Here is a 21867-nt window from a genome sequence, read left to right on the forward strand (position 1 = left end):
TTCCTGAATTTCAGTTGTCATCCAGTCTTTTGTTTTTGGTCTTACGAAATTTCCCAGCGTATTTTTTCCGATGTTATGTATAGTATTTTTGATTTTATCCCATATATTTTCCACATTTTCCCTATGGATGTCACTTAGTTCCGAATTAATAAGACTTTTTACATGTACTTTAGTGGCTGGATCGTCAAGTTTGCCAAGGTCAAGTTTTCGATGTTGTTTTTTCTTCAGCGGAGCCCTAATTTTGATGTATATATTGGCCATAAGGAGATTGTGGTCAGATGGTACGTCTGCTCCTGGATATGTAGATACTTTCGATACTGAAGTGGAGTAACGTTTGTTAACCAGAATGAAATCGATTTGATTTCTTATTATGTTTCCAATGCTATCCTGGGGGGATTTCCAGGTGTAGAGTCTTCTAGCTGGTAGACAGAACATCGTGTTTGTTATCTTCATCTGGTATTCTTGGCAGAACTGTATGAGTCTGTCACCTTTCTCATTTCTTTCTCCCAATCCATATTGTCCAGTAACTCCTGTTACTGCCTCTTTTCCTACTTTAGCGTTAAAGTCGCCTTGGATGATGGTTATTTCATGTTGTTTTGTCAGGTGTAGTAATTCTTCGATTTCACTGTAGAACGCCTCTATTTCTTCATTGCTTTTGTCCGACGTTGGAGCATAAACTTGAATAACATTGATGTTGAGAGGTTTCGCTTCAATTTTTATCATCATTGTTCTATCGGATTTTGGTACAAATCCTAAAACATTTTTAGCTATGCGGTCTGTTACAATTATTCCAACCCCATTCCTATGCGTTTTGTTGAGATTGCCTGAGTAAAACATTTTCGAGTTTTGCGATATAAATTCTCCGCAATCTGGCCACCACGTTTCGCTTATACCAAGTATATCAATGTGAAGTCTATTCATTTCGTTTAGAGTATTAGCGTACATTCCATGTACCGATGTTAAGTTTTGATTTTGTTTTACCTCCGGGGATTCTTAGCACCCTTGTGATGCCGGAGACTAAGGGCCGTTTGTTTTTGTTTGTATTCATGATTGTATGGTTTTCTAGGGATACTACTTCAGTGGTTTCCCGTTGCCTTCTGAAGGGTTTAGAATTTTCCTTTTCTGTATTCAGCCGCTCCTCCTGGAGTTCAGACGCTGTTTGTTGCCGCTCAATATGAGACAGACGCCGCTTTGATGTGATCAGTTCATTCGCCGCAGTTGTAGATAACACGCACCATTGACTTCCCACGTTGTGGATTGTTCTTAGCTTCAGCGTTCACCATCGACCTTACCGACATGGGTGGCCCTACCAGTAGCTACGCTACCGCCGGTATCGCTCTTAGGATCTTCACGCTTACTAGACCTCCCCATCGCGCTTGAGATGACAATCCATCGAGGAAATAAGAAAATAAAAATGGAAAGCAAATCAGCAATTTTCGCGTTTCTTCAAAATAAGTAGTGGTCTTTCGCGAGTAGAATAGCAGCTAATCGTTTTTCACGCCTTCTAACAAATCTCTCTTTCAATTTTTTTTTTCACAAAAAATTGCATTACCCACCATACCAATTCTATCGAAAATTATATCTTCCTCAAATGTTTTTTGAAGTTTTGCAATATTTTTATAATATTAAAAAGACTCAAAAATATCGCGAATAAATTAAATTTATTTTTACTTCATCATGGTGAAAAGATCAAAGGTAGAAAGTGTATTTGTTTCGCATATTTTGGCGAACTTTTGTAAAGCTTTATGAAATGGTCTGCTGGGTACAAACAAACAACACAAACAGCTGTTTCATAAATGCAGATACTATCGTCTGTCAGGGTGAAAAATTAATTCAAATTAGGACATTTTTAATGCAAATTAACTCTGCCGTCTGTCTAGGGTATTAATCTGTAGGAGACCCTTACCCTACTTTAGTTTGTTTTCTACGGAAGACATATACGGTAGTTTTTGTTTCTATGAAGGGGTATCCTCTTTCAGTCTTCAGTTGCATAAACATTTCCTCCGATGGACTTCTCTGTTATAAAGGAAGATCAGCGGACTTCTTTGCTATTGGAAATTACAGCTGCTATTTTCTATTCTATATGTTGCTTTAGCGGTAGTCTTCAACTCTATAGGGGTGGTATTATAATCTGTAGAATATCATCATGGGGATCTTCTGTTCTATAGAAGACCTCTACTATAGCCTATTTTCTATTGGAGAAAGTTAGCGTATATTTTAAATGATTTCTACCATTTCTATCTTCCCATTAAAGACCTGTACTATGTTCTTTTCATCTTTTTTATTTATTTATTTTTTTACTACAAAAAATATTTTGAAATTGGGAGCCACCGTGGTACTGGTCTGCGGTTCAATCCCTGAACAGAACATCAACATTTTCGACGATGACGAATCCTCTCAGTGTAATGCTGGCTTACATTTCTTGAATATTTCAGAAATGAAAAAACTTCTCCACAAGTGGTGTTGGAACTCTGCGATTAAAAGAAGGTCCCATATAAGTCAGTCAATATGAATCGACGTGCACTCATTGATAAGAGAGAAGTCTCCCTTGTGCCTTCGAAGATGTTGTGGGAACATCGTATGTATGTATATATGCATATTATGTAGAATTCACAAAAAATCGTAAACCAACATTTCTTTAAATTTAAAGGATAACGCTTCAAATCCTATGATTACGAATAACTATCTTCAGTTTATTTATATCGCCTTCCTTCCCAATTATTATCCTTATTATGGCTTTAAAAAAAATATATCTTCCTTTTACTTTGTGCCTTATGTGGCTACTTGAGGTTATTTGTCAGAATGCAACAAGAGATTTAAAGTAGCAGCAGCTGAAGCAGAATTCTTATCATTGAAAAGTGTTAACGAGCATCTGGACCAAAGGAAACATGTAAAAGCTTTCATCACTTATTGTGACATTCGTTTGGGGGATATTTCTTTGAAAGGACAAGTTTATGCTACTGTGTATTTTGTTTTTGCTTCTTTTAACCCTACTAGACCTTCTTTTTTTATCTGGAGGATTTTTGTTGCTTCAATGTACACAGAAGATGAGGGGATAAGTACGTTAAAAAAAGAGTCAAGTATACTTCACAGCTGGAGTTTGTCATAAGGCTATGCGATCAATGTTGGTGTTGTAATAAATCTGCACTTTTTCTATTCCCTTTTTAACTTTAGAAAAAAGTTAAGGTAATAGGGCTTTTTATTTTAGTAATCAATTTTTTGTTTTTGGAAAATGGCAAGTCTATTTACTCGCGTATAAGTTACGACAGTACGTATACGGCTTAAGCTAATCACGGTGCATACGTAATGGCAACATGTATACGCCACACGCCATACAATGAAAGCAATAATTACTGCTCCTCTTTTTTTTAACTGGTTATTTTTTGGAATTGAAACTTATTAATCTCCCAATATCCAATCGATGTCACGTGTACTCGTTTATCTCATTGGACCACCTCCTAGTGAGCAACAGTTTTTGTTTCCATCTTATAAATAACTTTCAATTGTTTTGTGTTCGAAATTCCTTTGACGTCTTTATTGCATTATCTTCACCCTAAACCAAAAAAAAAAAATTGAAACCGCGTGCCAAACTTCATCTCAAGTCAATTTTTGTGTTTGTCACAAACACATGCATGAAGAAGAAGAAAATACCAATGTCTAACATTTCACTTTAACATGGGCCGGTGTTGTCATTCAAAATGGCACGTGACTTTCTAGGCAATGCCTGGCAACCAGGCTGCTTCACCATTGTAAGCCGTCACTACATTTGTCACAAGCCACAAGCTATTCAAATCACAATGGGAGTACCTACCGGTAAAAGGTAGGCAAATTCGCGTATGTGTGCTTTTCCTACATCATGTGGTTAAATGGTGGAGGGAAGTGGAACCAACACATTGACACATCTACAAACATTCACACCCGCATAATTTGTGCCACAACATTTGCATTGCCCACCAAAGGACTGATTATATGTTAAATTGTGTCGAATCGAAACCACCCAGTATTTGGTGGTAAACCAGAAAACAGAAACGCTTGTCCATTTGTCGCCTTAGTTTCCAACACACACACCACATAACTAAAGCCAAATATAATGGCCTGGAAATAGAGTTTGTGGCTCACCAACCATGGATATCTAAACGATTGACAAACACAAATCACCATCAGGGGGTTTATTAAAAATTATTTACATTGCTGCCCTGATTTATTTGCCACTACGAATGTTTTGGAGGAATTTAAAAGGTTTAATCATTGCAGATCTGTCATTGACACTTTGGGCGGTGGACTGAGAACCCAAGTAACGATGAAACATTTAAGTTTTAATTAATATTTGAATGTATTGAAAGGAAGTTTCAAGGAAGATTCAGGATTAGTAGATTATAAAATACGGATTAGCTATAAGCCAAGGGAGCAGAGCTCAGTTGCGTATACATTTTATCAACAAGTATACGCTCACTAAACCATTTTTAAAAATGTAAAATTTTGATAATCTGTACTATTGAATCCCACTGTAAGAGCTTTCTAAGGATATAAAAACAACAGTTCCATAGAAAAGAAGCCCACCGTGGCCTTCTACTCTATACATGACCGCTGCAGTGGTCATCTATTCTAAAGAATAGAACCTTACGGCGGCCTTTTTTCTATAGACAAGAAGATGGTCTTCTATTTCATAGGGGAACACTTCAGTAGTTCACCATTATTTGATGAACGTTGATCATCTATTCTGTAGAAAACTACTATTTCCCGATAATTCTTCTGATGAGAACACCTACGGTGGCCTTCTATTCTATAGAAAGCATTTGCGGTAGTCTTTTTATCCATACAAGACCCATATATAGAACACTGTAAACATTTTGTGTAGAGCAACAGTCTAACATATAGATCTTCTGTAGAACAAAACACCACCGCAGAAGCCTTTAATAGACCCGAAGTTAACCTATAGAATAGAAGACAACCGTAGGGTTATTCTGTAGAGCATAATACCACCGTAGGGGTATCGTTTAGGATCGAAGATCACCGTAGGTTTTTTTAAATAAGGCGGAAGACCACCGCCTTTTGGGGCCTTCTATAAAATAGAAGACCACCGTAGGGTATTCTATAGAATAGGAGACTACCGTAAGGGTCTTCTATAGAATAAGAGACGACCGTAGGGGTCTCCTATAAAATATGAGACCACTTATAGATCTTCTATAGGGCAGAAGACCACCGTAACGGCCTTTAATAGACACTTAAAAGACTTCTATAGACCAAAAAACATCGCACGGGTCTTTTATAGAGAAGAACATCATTGGGGTCTTCTATAGTATCGAAGTCCATTGTAGGAATCTTATATAGAGCAGAAGACCAACTTAGGGGTCCTTTGAAGAATAGAATACCATCGTAGGGATCTTCTGTGGGATAGGATATAAGCGTGGGAGTCTTCTATATAATATGAGACCACCGTAGGGGTCTTCTGTAGAAAAGAAGATCACCGTAAGATTCTTCTAAAGAACAGGAGAACACCATGGAAATCTTTTGTAGAATAGGAGACCACCGTAGGTGTCTTTTATAGAATTTGAGACCACCGTAGGGAAATTAGAACACCACCATAGAGATGATCTATAGAATAGAATACCTCCATTGCAGCCTTCCATAGCATATAAGACCTCCATTGGAGTTTTCTATAGAACAGAAGACCTCAATTGGAGTCTTCTATAGAATAGAAGACCTCCATTGGAGTCTTACATAGAATAGAAGACCTCCATAAGAGTCTTCTATAGAATAGAAACATCCATTTTAATCTTCTGTAGAACAGAAGACCTCCATTGGAGTCGTCTATAGAATAGAAGACCTCCATTGGAGTGTTATATAGAATAGGAGACCTCCATTAGAGTCTTCTATAGAATAGAAACATCCATTTTAATCTTGTGTAGAATAGAAGACCTCTATTGGAGTCTTCTATAGAATAGAATACCCCTATTGGAGTCTTCTATAGAATAGAGGCATCCATTTTGGTCTTCTATAAAATAGAAGACTTCCATTGGAGTCTTCTATAGAATAGAAGACCTCCATTGAAGTCTTCTATCGAATAGAATACCTTCATTGGAATCTGCTATAGAATATAAGACCCCCATTTTAGACTTCTATAGAATAGAAGACCTCCATTGGAGTCTTCTATGGAATACCTCCATTGGAGTCCTCTATAAAATACCTCCATTGGAGTCCTCTATAGAATACCTCCATTGGAGTCCTCTATAGAGTATAAGACATCCACTGGAGTCTTCCCTTTGGGGTCTTCAATAGAATTGGTGACCTCCGTTAGAGTCTTCTATAGGAAAGAAGACCTCCATTGGAGTCTTCTATAGAATAGAAGACCTTCATTGGAGTCTTCTATAGAATAGAAGACCTCCATTGAAATCTTCTATACAATTGAAGACCTCCATTGTGGTCTTCTATAGAATAGAAAACCTTCATTGGGGTCTTCTATAGAATAGAAAACTTCCATGGGATTCTTCTGTAGAATAGAAAACCTTCATTGGAGTCTTCTATAGAAAAGGAGACCTCCATTGAAGTCTTCTATAGAATACCTTCATTGGAATCTGTTATAGAATAGAATACCTCCATTGGAGTCTTATATAGAATAGAAGACCTCCATTAGAGTCTTCTATAGAATAGATACATCCATTCTAGTCTTCTATAGAATAGAAGACCTCCACTGGAGTCTTCTATAGAATAGAAGACCTCCGTTAGAATCGTCTATAGAATAGAAGACCTAAATTGTAGTTTTCTGTAGAATAGAAGACCTCCATTGTGGTCTTCTATAGAAAAGAAGAAGACCTCCTTTGGAGTCTTCTATAGAATGGAATGCCTTCATTGGAATCTGCTATAGAATAGAAGATCTCGATTGGAGTCTTCTATAGAATAGAAGACCTCCACTGGAGTCTTCCCATTGGGGTCTTCTATAGAATTGACGACCTCCATTGGAGGCTTCTATAGAATAGAAGACATCTATTGAAGTCTTCTATAGAATGAAAGACCCCTATTGGAGTCTTCTATAGAATAGAAGACCTCCGTTGGAATCTTCTATAAAATATAAGACCTCCATTGTGGTCTTCTATAGAATATAAAACCCCTATTGAAGTCTTCTATAGAATAGAAGACCTTCGTTGGGGTCTTCTATAGAATAGAAAACCTCCATGGGATTCTTCTATAGAATAGAATATCTCCATTGGAGTCTTCTATAGAATAGAAGACTTCTATTGGAGTCTTCTTTAGAATAGAAGACTTCTATTGGAGTCTTCTATAGAATAGAAGACCCCTATTAAAGTCTTCCCATTGGGGTCTTCTATAGAATAGACGACCTCCGTTAGAGTCGTCTATAGAATAGAAGACCTCCATTGGAGTCTTCTAAAGAATAGAGACATCCATTTTAGTCTTCTATAGAATAGAAGACTTTCATTGGAGTCTTCTATAGAATAGAACACCTCCGTTGGAATCTTCTATAGAATAGAAGACCTACATTGGAGTCTTCCATAGAATAGAAGACCACCGTAGGTGTTTTTATAGAATTTGAGACCATTGTAGGAAAATTAGAAAACCACCATAGCGATGATATATAGAATAGAATACCTCCATTGGAGCCTTCCATAGAATAGAAGACCTCCATTGGGGTTTTCCATAGAATAGACGACCTCCATTAGAGTCTTCTATGGAATAAAAGACCTCCATTGGGGTCTTCTATAGATTAGAGACCTCCATTTTAGGGTGCTATAGAATAGAAGATCTCCATTGGAGTCTTCTATAGAATTGAGGACCTCCATTGGAGTCTTATATAGAATAGAAGACCTTCATTGGAGTCTTCTATTGAATAGGAGACCTCCATTGGAGTCTTCTATGGAATAGGAGACCTCCATTGGGGGCTTCTATGGAATATGAGGCCTCCATTGTGTTCTTCTATGGAATAGGAGACCTCCATTGCAGTCTTCTATAGAATAGAAGACTTCCATTGGAGTATTTTACAGAAAAGAAGACCCCATCGTGTTCTTTTATAGAATAGAAAACTTCCAGTGAGACTATAGAAGACTATATAATAGAAGCCCTCCATGTAGTCTTCTATGGAATAGAGGACCTCCATTGTAGTCTTTGTAGACTAGAAGACCTTCATTGAAATTTTCTACAGGAAAGAAGACCTCCATAGCAGTCTTCTTTAGACTAGAAGCCCTATATAAGGGCTTCTATAGAATAGAGGACCCTATATGGGCTTCTATAGAATAGAAGACCCGTATATGGGGTTTCGATAGAATTAAAGACCACCGTGGTATTCTTCTAGAGAATCGAAGACTACACTAATCGACTTCTATAGAATAGAAAATCACCATATGGTTCTTCTATAGAGCGGAAGACATTCTTAAGGGCATTCTGTGGAGAACAAGACCATCGTAAAGGTTGGCTATAGAGCAGAAAACTATCGTAGCAGAAAACTATCGTAGCAGAAAACTATCGTCTTCTATAAAGAAGACCATCGAAGACGTCTTACATAGAGCTGGAGGAGTGTTCTATAGACCAGAAGGGATCTTCTATAGAACAGAAGTTCACCAAAGGGGGTTTTGATAGAGCAGAAGAACACCTTAAGTGTCTGCTGTGGAGCAGAAGACCTCCGTAGGGGTCTTTTATAGAGCAGGAAATCACCATAGGGGTCTTCTAGAGTAGAAGACCATTTTCTACAGAGGAGAAGACCATCTTAAGGGACTTCGAGGACGACTTCCAAAGAGCTGGAGGGATGTTCTATTGACCAGAAGACCACCGTAGTGGTCTTCTATAGAACAGAAGGTCACCACAGGGGTCTTCTATAGAACAGAAGAACACCTTAAGGGTCTGCTGTGCAGCAGAAGACCTCCGTGGAGGTCTTTTATAGAGCAGAAAAACACAGACTTCCAGTGAGACTATAGAAGACTATATAATAAAAGCCCTCCATTGTAGTCTTCTATGGAATAGAGGACCTCCATTGTAATCTTTGTAGACTAGAAGACCTTCATTGAAATTGTATACAGGAAAGAAGACCTCCATAGCAGTCTTCTTTAGACTAGAAGCCCTATATTAGGACTTCTATAGAATAGAGGACCCTATATGGGCTTCTATAGAATAGAAGACCCGTATATGGGGTTTCGATAGATTTAAAGACATCCGTGGTATTATTCTAAAGAATCGAAGGCTACACTAATCGACTTCTATAGAATAGAAAATCACCATATGGTTCTTAAGGACATTCTGTGGAGAACAAGACCATCGTAAGGGTTGGCTATAGAGCAGAAAACTATCGTAGCAGAAAACTATCGTCTTCTATAAAGAAGACCATCGAAGACGTCTTACATAGAGCTGGAGGAATGTTCTATAGACCAGAAGGGATCTTCTATAGAACAGAAGTTCATCAAAGGGGTTTTTTATAGAGCAGAAGAACACCTTAAGGGTCTGCTGTGGAGCAGAAGACCTCCGTAGGGATCTTTTATAGAGCAGAAAAACACCGTAAGTGTCTTCTGGGACTTCTATAGAGCAGATGACCATTGTAAAGGTTTTCTGTAGAGCATCGTAGCGGTCTTTTACAGAATATAGATTACCGTAGGTGTCTTCTGCAGTTTAGAAGAAAACCAGAACTTATGATGATAATTATTATTTCGATAGTTGTGACTTTTAATACGTTGGACAAATTGCGTTTACCCTTCACGTTATTCATGGGTGACTGAAAGACCCTATCTGACTAAAAACACGATTTTGTACAGAAGTGGTTTGGAGGTCCAGGAATTTTATGATTTTTTTTATAAATAGGGAGACTTAATAGTGTAGTTGTTTATTTTAGGGTTTGGATAGAACATAAAAAGTTCCCATTTATATATTTTTTGAGCAAACAATTATGTTGAAGAAACAAAAACAGAAAGGAAGTGTTGAGGATCTGTGGCGATATTCGAAACTATAGTGTCCGCCCTTTACCCCTTGTAAACAATGTACAATTTTCTCTACTATGAATAAAGGTTGTGTTTTGAATCACAAAATGGGAAATTAATTTTTTAAAACCCATTGTTACATACATTGCTATAAGGGTGGTTTTAAAAATATCGATGTGGGATTTTTTTCTGCGGCACCGTCCCAAATTGTTTAGTTTTGTTAGATTTTAGTACTGCCAAAGTTTGAGCACAATCGCAATATGCTGACTCGTGCCACCGGGGCCTCAAAGTTTCCATAGTAATATGTATGGGACCAAAGGCGAATTTTCACGAAATTGCCCTAAAGGCGACATTTATTGTCCAATCGATGAGAAAATGTTGCCAGCTCATAGCTGTGGCTAGAAAATAATCGTAAAAAAATTATGTAAATCGGGTAAGATTTTGATATTGCTCCAATAGTATATTTGGCTAATCGGGGCCTTATAATATATCCTTTTTTGTAGGATTACTTGTTTAGCCACAGAAATGAACTGATAAAATTTTCTCTTCGATTGGACAATAAATGTTGCCTTTAGAACAATTTCGTGAAAATTCACCTTTGGCCCCATACAAATTACTATGGAAACTTTGAGGCCCCAGTGGCACCTGTTAACACATTCCGATTGTGCTCAAACTATGGCAATCTTAAAATCTAACAAACTTAACAATTCAGTGAGGTGCTGCATAAAAAAATCCGACATCGATTTTTTGCCTTTAAGTTAAAACCAGTCTAATGGATATGTTACGACACCATTTGTAGAGAAGTTTTACATGGTCTAGAATATGTCGAGGAGTATATTTGCCACCGTTGGAAAGCGAGTAGTCTTAACATTGCACCTCCACATGACCGCGAATATTTGGCTATTCAATTTAAAAAATATATGGATACGTTGTGGTATAAGTGATGACAGCAATATGAAGCCAAATGACATTTTTCATAAATATCCGAGGATACATTACTTTATGAAACTCTTTTCAAGGTTCAACAGAACAAAATTTTTCGATTTGTTTAATGCCCACATCCTAATAGACTTTGATTTCTTTAGGGGTTTTAAACCCATTTGTGGGTTTTGTTAAACTATATTTTAGATCTCATGGTATCCCAGCAAAAAAAGTCCTCCCAAAATCATGGGTTTTGTAAGGGATTTTTGGCAGCCGTAACTACTCGCAAACCCCCTTTCTTCCCCATTATTTTTACAAGGGCATGTCGCACTCTGTTTGTAGTTATTTTATGACCACTAGAATAACTAGTTATTCTGTGGCCACCAGAAGTTGAAAAGTAAGTTGAAAAAAATTATATTTTTAGAACAGTTGATGTAGAGATTTTTTTTAATTTCATCACACTTCTTACTTTTATTTTACTTTATTTTATTTCGCTTGCTGTGCGAGTTGAACACACGAACCCTCTGATTTCTAGCCAAAGACACTACACACTATGCCACGCACACGAACATTAAGGGTTGCTTAAGAACTTTAATGTGCAGTACACATGTGCACCACGAACTGTTATTTTTTAATTAAAAAAAACTCGCGTGCCGACAGTGAGCGTTGAACACACAACCCTAGGATTTATAGTCGGACACACACTCACTGTGCCACCGTCCTCATTACTTAGTGAGGAGCAAAGTAAGTAGGTTTGCCTTGTAATTTTTTTAAGAAGTATCCCATTACTTTTCAGATTACTTGTAATGGGAAAAGAAGCTTGTTTACATTACTTTGTAATGGGTTACGTAATGACTACCGGATCCAAATTTTTGCGGGGTATAGCTTCGTCTGAACCGATTTTGTAACGAATCTGCCCCATTTATACATTATTTCAAGGTCATTCATACATTATTTGAACATAGTGAAGACCTCTTTCAGTAACCTTGATTTTTTTCTCTTCGAAGCGCTAAAATTACAATTACAGCATCACTACACAACCTGATAAGCTTGTCGGACAGATTTACATTGTGGCGGATTGTTATCAGTAATTTAGGGTATGGACATAGAGTCTGTTGGAGATTGTTGAATGTTTTAAATACTGAGTGGGTGGGTGGCTGAATAATTGTAGCAATTCCAAATTATTTACTTTGGCCTAAAATGTTTATGACTTTTTAGTCTTTGTATTCATTCAAATATAATTTGGCAATTTCGTATTTTGCTATTTGCAACAAAAAAAGATTCTATTTTATTTATTTAAGGAGAACAACAAAAAGAAAATTAATGCTACGTTTTTATTGTTTTCCAATTTTTATGACTTCCATATTATTCATTTTTTACCCCGTTTTTGTTTAATTTGTTTGTTTGCTATTTTTTTGTTTTTTGGTGCGGCAGTTTTATTTGCTCTTTGCACACATAGCTAGCTGATACGCTTTTAAATCTGTCCAGTAGCAACAACAGCAGCAGTAGTAGCAGCTAAGATTTTGTATGCCACCTTCCATTTGGGCTTTTCTTTGTCCGCTCTGCTGGTGTTTGTTTTTGTGAGGCAGTGGGGATTTTTAAAGATGACTCGACTTTTATTTAGTCGTTTGATATCTTTCGTGGGGTTAAGTTTAGCGCAAGGTGACGTTTCATTTGCTTCATTCATGCAAAAAGGGCACCAAGATCCAAAGGAAAAAGCGTGAAAAGTAAACATATCGCCTAAGTTATTCAAAGTATAAAAAACACACGATAGATAAAATAGTTTCTTTACAAGCTGACAACAGCAGCAACAACAACTGTGACAGAAACTAATAACCCTAAACGAAAAACAAATATTTTTATTAAACTTAAAAGTTGGCAACGCAACTTTAAGCGTAGCTAAGAAAACAAACTTTGTGCATATTTTATGCAAGTTTCCAGAGGCGTGGATAGCCAAATCAAGGGGAGATAAAACAAGGCCTATAAAGAACTTCTTAAAATACAATAATTCTCTTGTTGTTTCTAATAAAAAAATAATACAATAAATAAAATTCTCAAAAAATTGTCGTGCCACCTACCCAAAATGATGTGCCCACGCCATTTGTGTGTATTCCCCTCAACTTAAAAAAAGTAAAAGTGAAACTATAATAAATAATAGTATAATATAAGTATGTGTGTGTGCGTGTACCCGTCTGCAGTGGAATAAACATCACGTTAAACACGTGCAAAATATGTGCAATTAATTTAAAAGAAGCTCTTCTACAAAAAGTTTATTTTTAATTTTTTTCATAAAAAAAGAAAAATCACACAATTGAAACCTTTAATCGAAAAAAATAACAGAGAAAATATATAGTAAATTCAAAAAAATTGAAATTGGTTTTAAATCTAAATAACAAATCTTTCCTGACATCCAGTGCAACACGTAAGTTTAATATTTTAATATTGTTATTACTAATACGCACCCTAGTATAGGGAATTAATATTAGTTATACGCCCTCCAAGACAATAAACTTCACAACTCAAAGATTTTCCCTAATAAAATCAAAGATTTAGAATACCTTTAAGCAATACCATTCCCGAATGGACTGGCCATAGAAAAAAAATATAGACACTTACGAGTATATTCAGTGGAAAATAAATATAGGCGAAAAATTGCCTTTCAAACGTAAGTCCAAATGTAATCTGCAACGTACTAGCCCATTATATTTAAAAAATCCCGTGTTGAAGTTCTTTCAAAAAAAAAATCAAATCGAATATTCCTTTGAATATTTCCAAAGACACCAAGAAGGAAAGTTCCAGAATGTGTAATGAGTTTCAAAGAATTATAACAATGGCCTAGTAGAGCCGTTGGTATTACTTACTTACTTAGCTGGCCCATTACAGAACATTTGTTCCATAGGCCGAACTAAGACATATCTCCACTTCTCTCTGTTTTTCGCTTCGCTTTCTGGAATATCGCGCTTATTCATCTCATCATCCACTTGTTTGCCCCATCTATTCCTTGGCCTGCCAATTCTGCGTGCACCGCCAAGCGGTCCGTGTTTATACACCTTTTTAGGGGGGTCATCATCGCTCATTCTTATGATATGGCCTAGCCAACGCAATCGCTGCATCTCGATACGTTTATCTATACGGATGTCGTTGTATAGCAGATACAGCTCGTGGTTCATGCGACGTCGATATTCACCGTCAACGTAGATTGGTCCGTAGATCTTTCGAAGAATTTTTCTCTCAAACACACCAAGCACTGCCATGTCTGCTTGCGCAAGTACCCAGGCTTCGGAGCCATACATCAGCAAGGGTTTTGTAGAGCGTTATTTTTGTTTGACGAGATGTGGCTTTGTTTTAAACTGCTTACTTAAACCATAGTAGCATCTGTTGGCCAACACAATTCTTCTCTTTATTTCACAACTGATGTTGTTTGTTGTGCTTATGGTGGTGCCGAGGTAGACGAAGCCTTTTACTACCTCAAAATTATAGGAACCAAGTTCCACTGTTGGTCCTAGAGCTATGGAAGCATTGCGCGTCGGCATTCATCAACTTTGTCTTTTCGCCGTTTCCTGCCAGACCCACTTTTGTTGATTCTCTTTCGACATTCTTAAAGGTATCAGTTACTTCCTTTACTGATCATCCCATGATGTCAATGTCATCAGCATAAGCAAGTAACATGAGACTATTGGTGTAGATTGTGCCATTTCTTTTAACGTTTGCATCTCGAATAACCTTTTCCAGCAGGATGCTAAACAAGTCACACGAAAGGCTATTTCATTGTCAGAAACCTCTTTTGGTACTGAATTGTTCGAAGAGGTTCTTTCCCATTTTAACTGAGGACCTAGTATCAGTTAAAGTCTTCTTACAAAGCCGAATGAGCTTTGCGGCGGTACGAAATTCAGACATGGCTTGGAATACCTTTGGGCGTAGGAGGCTGTCGAAGGCTGCCTTAAAATCGACAAAAAGGTGGTAGTCGTCGATCTGCATCTCTTGGGTCTTTTCCCGCAGGGTAAATATTTGGTCAACGGTGGACTTGCCAGGTCTAAAGCAGCATTGGTCCATTCCAATTATTTTATTGACCATAGGCTTTAGTCGTTCGCATAATATCTCTGACACTATCTAAATGGCAATAAGATTTTCTCTAGTCCCATTTCGATAGGACTTGCCGTTTTCAAGCAAAATCCTGAATGTGACCTAGACTTGTATATCTCAAAAAGGGTAAAACCTAGGATCAAACCATACGGGTCAATTTTGTAGAGAACTTTCACAGCTATATCATTTTCTAAAGCCCCATTTCGATAGGATTTGCCGCTTTCAAGCAAAATCGCGAAAATAACAATTAAAAAATTATCAGTCGGCTTTGCTGACTGAAATATACCCTCAGCCTATGTGGATTGAAACTTTTATCTACAGACAAATCGAAAGTTTGTATATAGGGTCCTTTAAAAATTTTGTGGCCTTTTTTGGCCATTTGAACTTGCCGACAAAAATGTGAATTAAGATTAAAGTTCAAAGGTGTTGCGGAGGAAGTACTTAAATGAATGAAGCGACATAGTCCATTATGGAAGTGGATCTTATGTTGGGAGTCATTTCTTTTCTTTCGCGCCCATTAGTTACTTAAGTGGGACATCGCATAACTTTTGGACCAGTATGCCAGGAAACATGAATTTGTCCACGGAAAACATAATATCGCTGTAAAGGGGACCACAACGAACAGCATCGGTATATTTCAAAGGATCTTCGAACAGACCCTAAACTGCACTTAGACACAAATGTTGAACTTTTGGGAGGGAGGTACCCTAAGGAGAGGACATTTTAGAAGTTAAAATAAATTTTGGAAAAAATATTAGGAGATCCAAAGTTTGGACCAAATTGGTTGCCCCGTTCACGAGATATCGTACATACAATTTTAGTGACATTTTTAAATATTGGTCGGAAGTACCGAAAGTTGTGGACCGGTATTGCCCATCTTCGAACCAAAACTAAGTTTGGACAAAATGTGACGAAGGCCCAAATCAATTGCTCATTTCGAGAGTTATCGTGCACTCCAGCCTCCTTTCGGGCTATTTTCTCACGAAGTATGGACTTGCCCCTAAAAAAATTTTACTGTCATAATTGAGGCAGCGTATGCAAGTTGCTTTAATACAAATCAAAGTGATTCGAGAGCAGGTCTTAAAGTGAACTTATCCGAAATTTTGTGTGGGATGTACCCGAAGTAGTGGACAAATGTAGTCCATATTCGAACCTGATCTATATCTTATAGTTATATCAGGACGTGTAAAGTATGGACAAAATCGGTCACTCCCTTCAAGATCGCGCGCACAATTTTTCCGAACATTTTTGAACTTTTGTGGGGGAGGTACCTGAAGGTACCAACTGCAACTAAGTATGTACAAAATATGACGAAGGCCATATTTTGATCGGTTGATAAGTTCGAGAGTCATTGTGCTCTCCCGCCACTACACATGGTGCCATAGAGTTTTTTTGCAACTTTCGGGCTGTTTTCTCGAGAAGTATAGACTTGTGCCGTCGTATAGTGGGCAGTGATAACAAGTTGTTACAACAAAACTCAAAGCGATTCGAGTGCAGGTCCTAAACTAAACTTTTCCAAAATTTTTTGTGGGAGGTACCCGAAGGTTTGGACCGATTGAGTCCATATTGGAACCTCATCTAAGTCATTCGGTTATTCCATCGTGCGCACAATTTTTTTGAAAATTTTTGAACTCTTATCGGGGTGGTACCGGAAGTAATGGATCGATAAAAATCAACTCCAAATTGTCTGAAACGGATTTCGTCGAAACATACTTGGGGTCTAAAACCATTATTTCGATGAGGCGCATTTTGGCCGTATGAAAGTGTATATTCCCTCGTTAGCATAAATACTGAGGTATAAAAAAACCCTGAAAATGTGAACTCTGACCGCGATTTATTTAGAAATCCTCTGGCGACTATTTTGTTTTCTCTGTTCTGTTCTGTAGTTTCAGAATCCGCAAATATTTCCCAAGTGTAAGAACCTTTTATTTAAAGTTAATTCAGGCGCACCGTGAATACATCTTTAAATAATTTTACGGCACCAAATGGTTTAAAGGTCTAGTAGATCGTTGGGAATGAAAACATTATTTAACAAGTAAAAAAATATCAGTCGGCTTTGCCGACAGAGATATACCCTCAGCCTGTGAAGATTGAAACATTTTTTTCCCCAAAAAACGTATGTATTAAACATTTTGGGCATACGAACCGACAAAAATGTTGATTAGGATTAAAGATCAAAAGTTTTGCGGAGGAGATACTTAAAGGAATAGATTGACCATTAAGGAAGTGTGTCTCCAACCACTACATATAGTGCCATAGGGTGTTTTTACACCCTACGTGCGGTTTGCTCAAGAATTATGGACTTGTCCCTGAAAAAAACTTTTACCATCGTAGTTGAGGCAGCGAATGCGAGTTGCTTCAACAAAAATCAAAGTAATTCGATAGCAGGTCTTAAAGTGAACATTTCCGAAATTTTGTGTGGGAGGTACCGGATGAGCGGACAAATATAGTCTATATTTTAACCTGATCTATATCTGGTAGATATATTAGGATGTGTGAAGTATGGACCAGTTCGGCAATTCCCTTCAAGAGTTCCCGTACGAACAATTTTTCCGAACATTTTTGAACTTTTGTGGGGAAGGTACCTGAAGGAGTAGACCGATATGGCTTACCTTCGTGCTTAAACTATGTTTGGACAAAATATTACTAAGGCGAAATTTTGGACGGAATCGGCAGATCCGTTCGAGATTTATCTTGCGCTCTAACCACCTCACACGGTGTCATAGGGGTTTTTTGAAACTTTCAGGCTATTTTCTCAGGAAGTATGGACTTGCCCCTGATGAAACTTTCACCGTCGTGTAGGGGGCAGTGAATACAAGTTGTTAAAATAAAAATCCATGCGTTTCGAGAGCAGGTCCTAAACGTAATTTATCCGAAATTTTGTGTGGGAGGTACCAGAAGGTATAAACCCCTGATGAAACTTTCACCGTCGTGTAGGGGGCAGTGAATACAAGTTGTTAAAATAAAAATCAATGCGTTTCGAGAGCAGGTCCTAAACGTAACTTATCCGAAATTTTGTGTGGGAGGTACCAGAAGGTATAAACCGACTGAGTCCATATTGGAACCACATCTAAGTCTGGTAGACATTTCACGATTTGCAAAGTGTGGACCAAATCGGTTACTCCCTTCAAGAGATATCGTACGTACAAATTTTCCGAACATTTTCGAACTTTTGTGGGGGAGGTACCGGAAGGAGTGGACCGATATAACCCATCTGCGAACTTAAACTAAGTTTGGACCAAATATTTCGAAAGCCAAATTTTGGACCGAATCGGTTAATCCGTTCGAGAGTTATTGTGCGCTCCAGCCAGCCAGACAGGCAGACAGACAGACAGACGGACGGACATTGCTCAATCGACTCCAAATTGTCTGAAACACATTTCGTCCAAACATACTTGGGGTCTAAAACCATTATTTCGATGAGGCACATTTTGCCCGTATGAAAGTGTATATACCCTCGTTAGCATAAATGCTGAGGGTATAAAAAATTCATGAAGTTTGCAAAAAGGGGTTTTTATACCTTCAGTCTTTAGGCCAACGATGATCAAAAATGTACCTCATCGAAATGACGGTTTAAGACACCAAGTATGATTGGACGAAATTTGCTACAGAAAATTTGGAGTCTATATTGTCCTGTCCGTTTGTTTGTTTGTCTGACTATCTGGCTTAAAGTACAAATACGCCATAGGTAATAAATTAATATTAATTATACGCATTGGTGTTTTTAAAAATGTCTGTCAATGCAGATTATATAAAATGATTTTTACTTCATAAAATATTCAGATCTGGAAATTTTTTTAGAACAGTTTTAAGAGGAGGCACTGTAGTACTGTGGTTTAAAAAGCAAATTAGAGAAGATTTAAAGATAGAAGATCTTATGTTCATTTATGCTGAGGTCTTCTATTGGAAGCCCTTGATGTCTTCTTTGAGAAAACGTTAAGGTATTTTATCAGAAGACCTTGAGTTCTTCTATGAAAAGACTTTGAGATTTTTCATATGAGAAAAATTTGTAAGAAGACGGTGTGCTCTTGTATGAGAAGACCTTCAGGTCTTCTATGAGAAGATTTTGAGGTTTTGCTATGAGAAGACCATGAGGTCTACTACGAGACAAATTTTGTAAACTCTTTGAATAGACCTTGTGGACTTCTATGTCTCGTTAAAGACTTTGCCCCATAGAAAACCTTTAGTTATCATGCGCTCTTTTTTAGAAGAAATTGTCTTCTCCTGTTACAAAATTTTGCACTCTTCTGCGGAAAATTTCTCAAGGAGGACTTTGAGGTCTTCAACGAGAAGATTATGAGAACTTCTCTGAGAAGACTTTGATGTCTTCTTTAGGAAGAATTTGATGTCTTCTGTAGAAAGACTTTGAGGTTTTCTATGAGAAGACTATAAGGTCTTTTATGGGAAAACTATTTGATTTTCTATGAGTATATTTTGTGTTCTTCTATGAGAAGAGATGAGAATAACACATTTCGGTCTTCTATAAGAAGAACTTAAGGTCTTCTTTAATAAGACCTTGAGACCTTCTGCTACTTTAATGAGAAAACTTTGTGAATTTCCATGAGAATATCATGTGCTCTTCTGTTAGAAGACCTTGTGCTCTTCTTTTTTCTCTTCTTCTTCAATGAGAAGACCTTGAGGCCTTCTATGAGAAGGCGTTGAGGTATTTTATGAGAAAAACTTGAGGTCTTTTCTGAGAAGACTTTGTGATTTTTATTTGAAGACTATACGAGGGCTGCGCGAAAACTTTCTGGCCCATGCAACAGTGAGTGTTGCCAGGTGCTATTTGACATATTTTGGAAAGTTGGACATTTTTTGCCTAAAAGTATTCGGGACAGTTTGACATACGACCATGTATTGTGTTGTTTACAGTGACTCGAAAAAAATGAATTTGCAAAAAAATGGAATTTACTTGTGAACATTTTTGTCCGATCATTTTTAACAACTTTCGACGTGGATAATCACGGCAAGAATGCATCGATCAACTTAAATATTTGTATGTCGATAAAGGACCATCCTTAAGCACTATGAAAAACTGATTGAGTGAACTCAATCGGCCACAAGCGGCCGTTGTGTCCGAAATAAAGTAAGCCGTACTTGAAAGGATAATGCAAGATCGTGAGATAGAAGCGTCCATGGGCATTTCTTCCAACAACTAACATTTGATATTGCATGAACCCTTGGCTACATAAATGGGGTTTCTCGTTAGATTCGGCACACTTTGACAATCGATCAAAAAAAGCCCTTGTAGACTAGTGCAAAGAAATTGTGAATAAATACTCTTCGAAGACGAGCCAAATCCAACGAAAGGTATTAATTGAAGAAGCATTTCGAAGCAAATGGTCGCCTTTTTCGTCGGCAAAACTGACCATATTGCGACTATACGACTTGAGCAACGTAGGACGGTTAAGTCTGAGTGGTACACTATAATTTGAGAAGACGAATCATGGTGCACCATGGCAATGCGAGCTCTCATACATCGATTCAAACAAAATGGGTCAACCGCCACACAGTCTTGTCTTGGCACCCAATGACTTCATTTGATTCCCGCACTTTAGAAAAAGGGTGGTCAACGATTTTCGTCACCAGAAGATGCTGTAAAAGCGTTCAAAACCCATATTATGAAGGTGTCTCAATCGGATGGAGACTACTTAAGAAAACAATAAAACTATTTGTACCCTCAGCCTTTTGGCTGACGAGGGTATATACACTTAGATACAACCAAAAATGTGCCTAATCGAAATAGCGGTTTTAGACCACAAGTATGTTTGGACGAATTTTTTTTCAGACAATTTGGAGTCGATTTAAACATGTCCACCCGTCCGTCCGGCTGTCTGTCTGGATACCTGGTGCGCACGATAACTCTCGAACGGATCAACCGATTCGAACCAAATTTTGCGCTTCGTAATATTTTGGCCAAACTTAGTATAGACCATATCGGTCCACTTCTTCGGGTACCTCCCCCACAAAAGATCAAAATTTTCTGTAAAATGGTGTGAACGATAACTCTTGAAGGGAAAAATCAATTTGGTCAACACTTGACACATCATATTACTCCTTCCAGATACAGATCGGGTTCAAATATGGACAATATCGGTCCACAATTCGGGTACCTCACACACAAAATTCGAAAAAAGTGACGTATAAGAGCAGGTTGTCCTTGCTGCCTCTTTACAACGGTACAAGCATTTTCAGGCGCAAAGCCATACTTCCTGAGACAATGGCCTAAAAGCTCCAAGAAACCCGGAAGGCAGCAACTAAAATGGAAAATACGCAAAATAACTCTCGCAGGGAATTTCTGATTGGTCCAGTCATTTCAGATCGTATTACTTCATCCATTCATGTATCAGGTTGGAATATGGACTATATTGGCCCCGTCCTAAGGGTACCTCAATCACAAAATTTGGGAAAAGTACAGATTGAAGACTCGTCTCGGATCTATTTGAAGTTTTTTGCGGAGGGTAAACTCGTGATACAAAATTAATATATTTTATATACGGCGTAATTATTTTGTTTGCTTCTTTTTTGATCATAGGCAGAGGGTATATCTCCTTCAGCATAGCAGACTGATACTTTCTCACTTGTTTGTTATTTTTTAAGCCTTTAAGGGAATTCTGAATCAAATCGGGCACTCTTAAAAAACAAAGATTTTGATGTCCATTGCTTTTTCATTCATTGATGATGCACCTCAGCAAAATGTTTCAGAGTTATCGCACTTTATCTATCTTATAAAAATAGGAACATATTTTGCACCGTGGGCTGCTATGCAATTTTCACGATTTAGTATATTTATTAAATTTTTAGCAATTACAATTGATTGTGGGATTTTGAAAGTGGGATTCGAATAATAATTTAACCTACACACCCTCTAAGTTTAAGCTGGGTACACATTGTCAGTTTTGAATGACAGCTTTGTTGTTGCTTGCTAGTGTGGCCATTCATTTTTGTC

Source organism: Musca autumnalis, unplaced genomic scaffold (assembly GCF_047663935.1).
Source record: "Musca autumnalis isolate F117 unplaced genomic scaffold, ASM4766393v1 scaffold_3, whole genome shotgun sequence".
Classification (NCBI taxonomy): Eukaryota; Metazoa; Arthropoda; class Insecta; order Diptera; family Muscidae; genus Musca; species Musca autumnalis.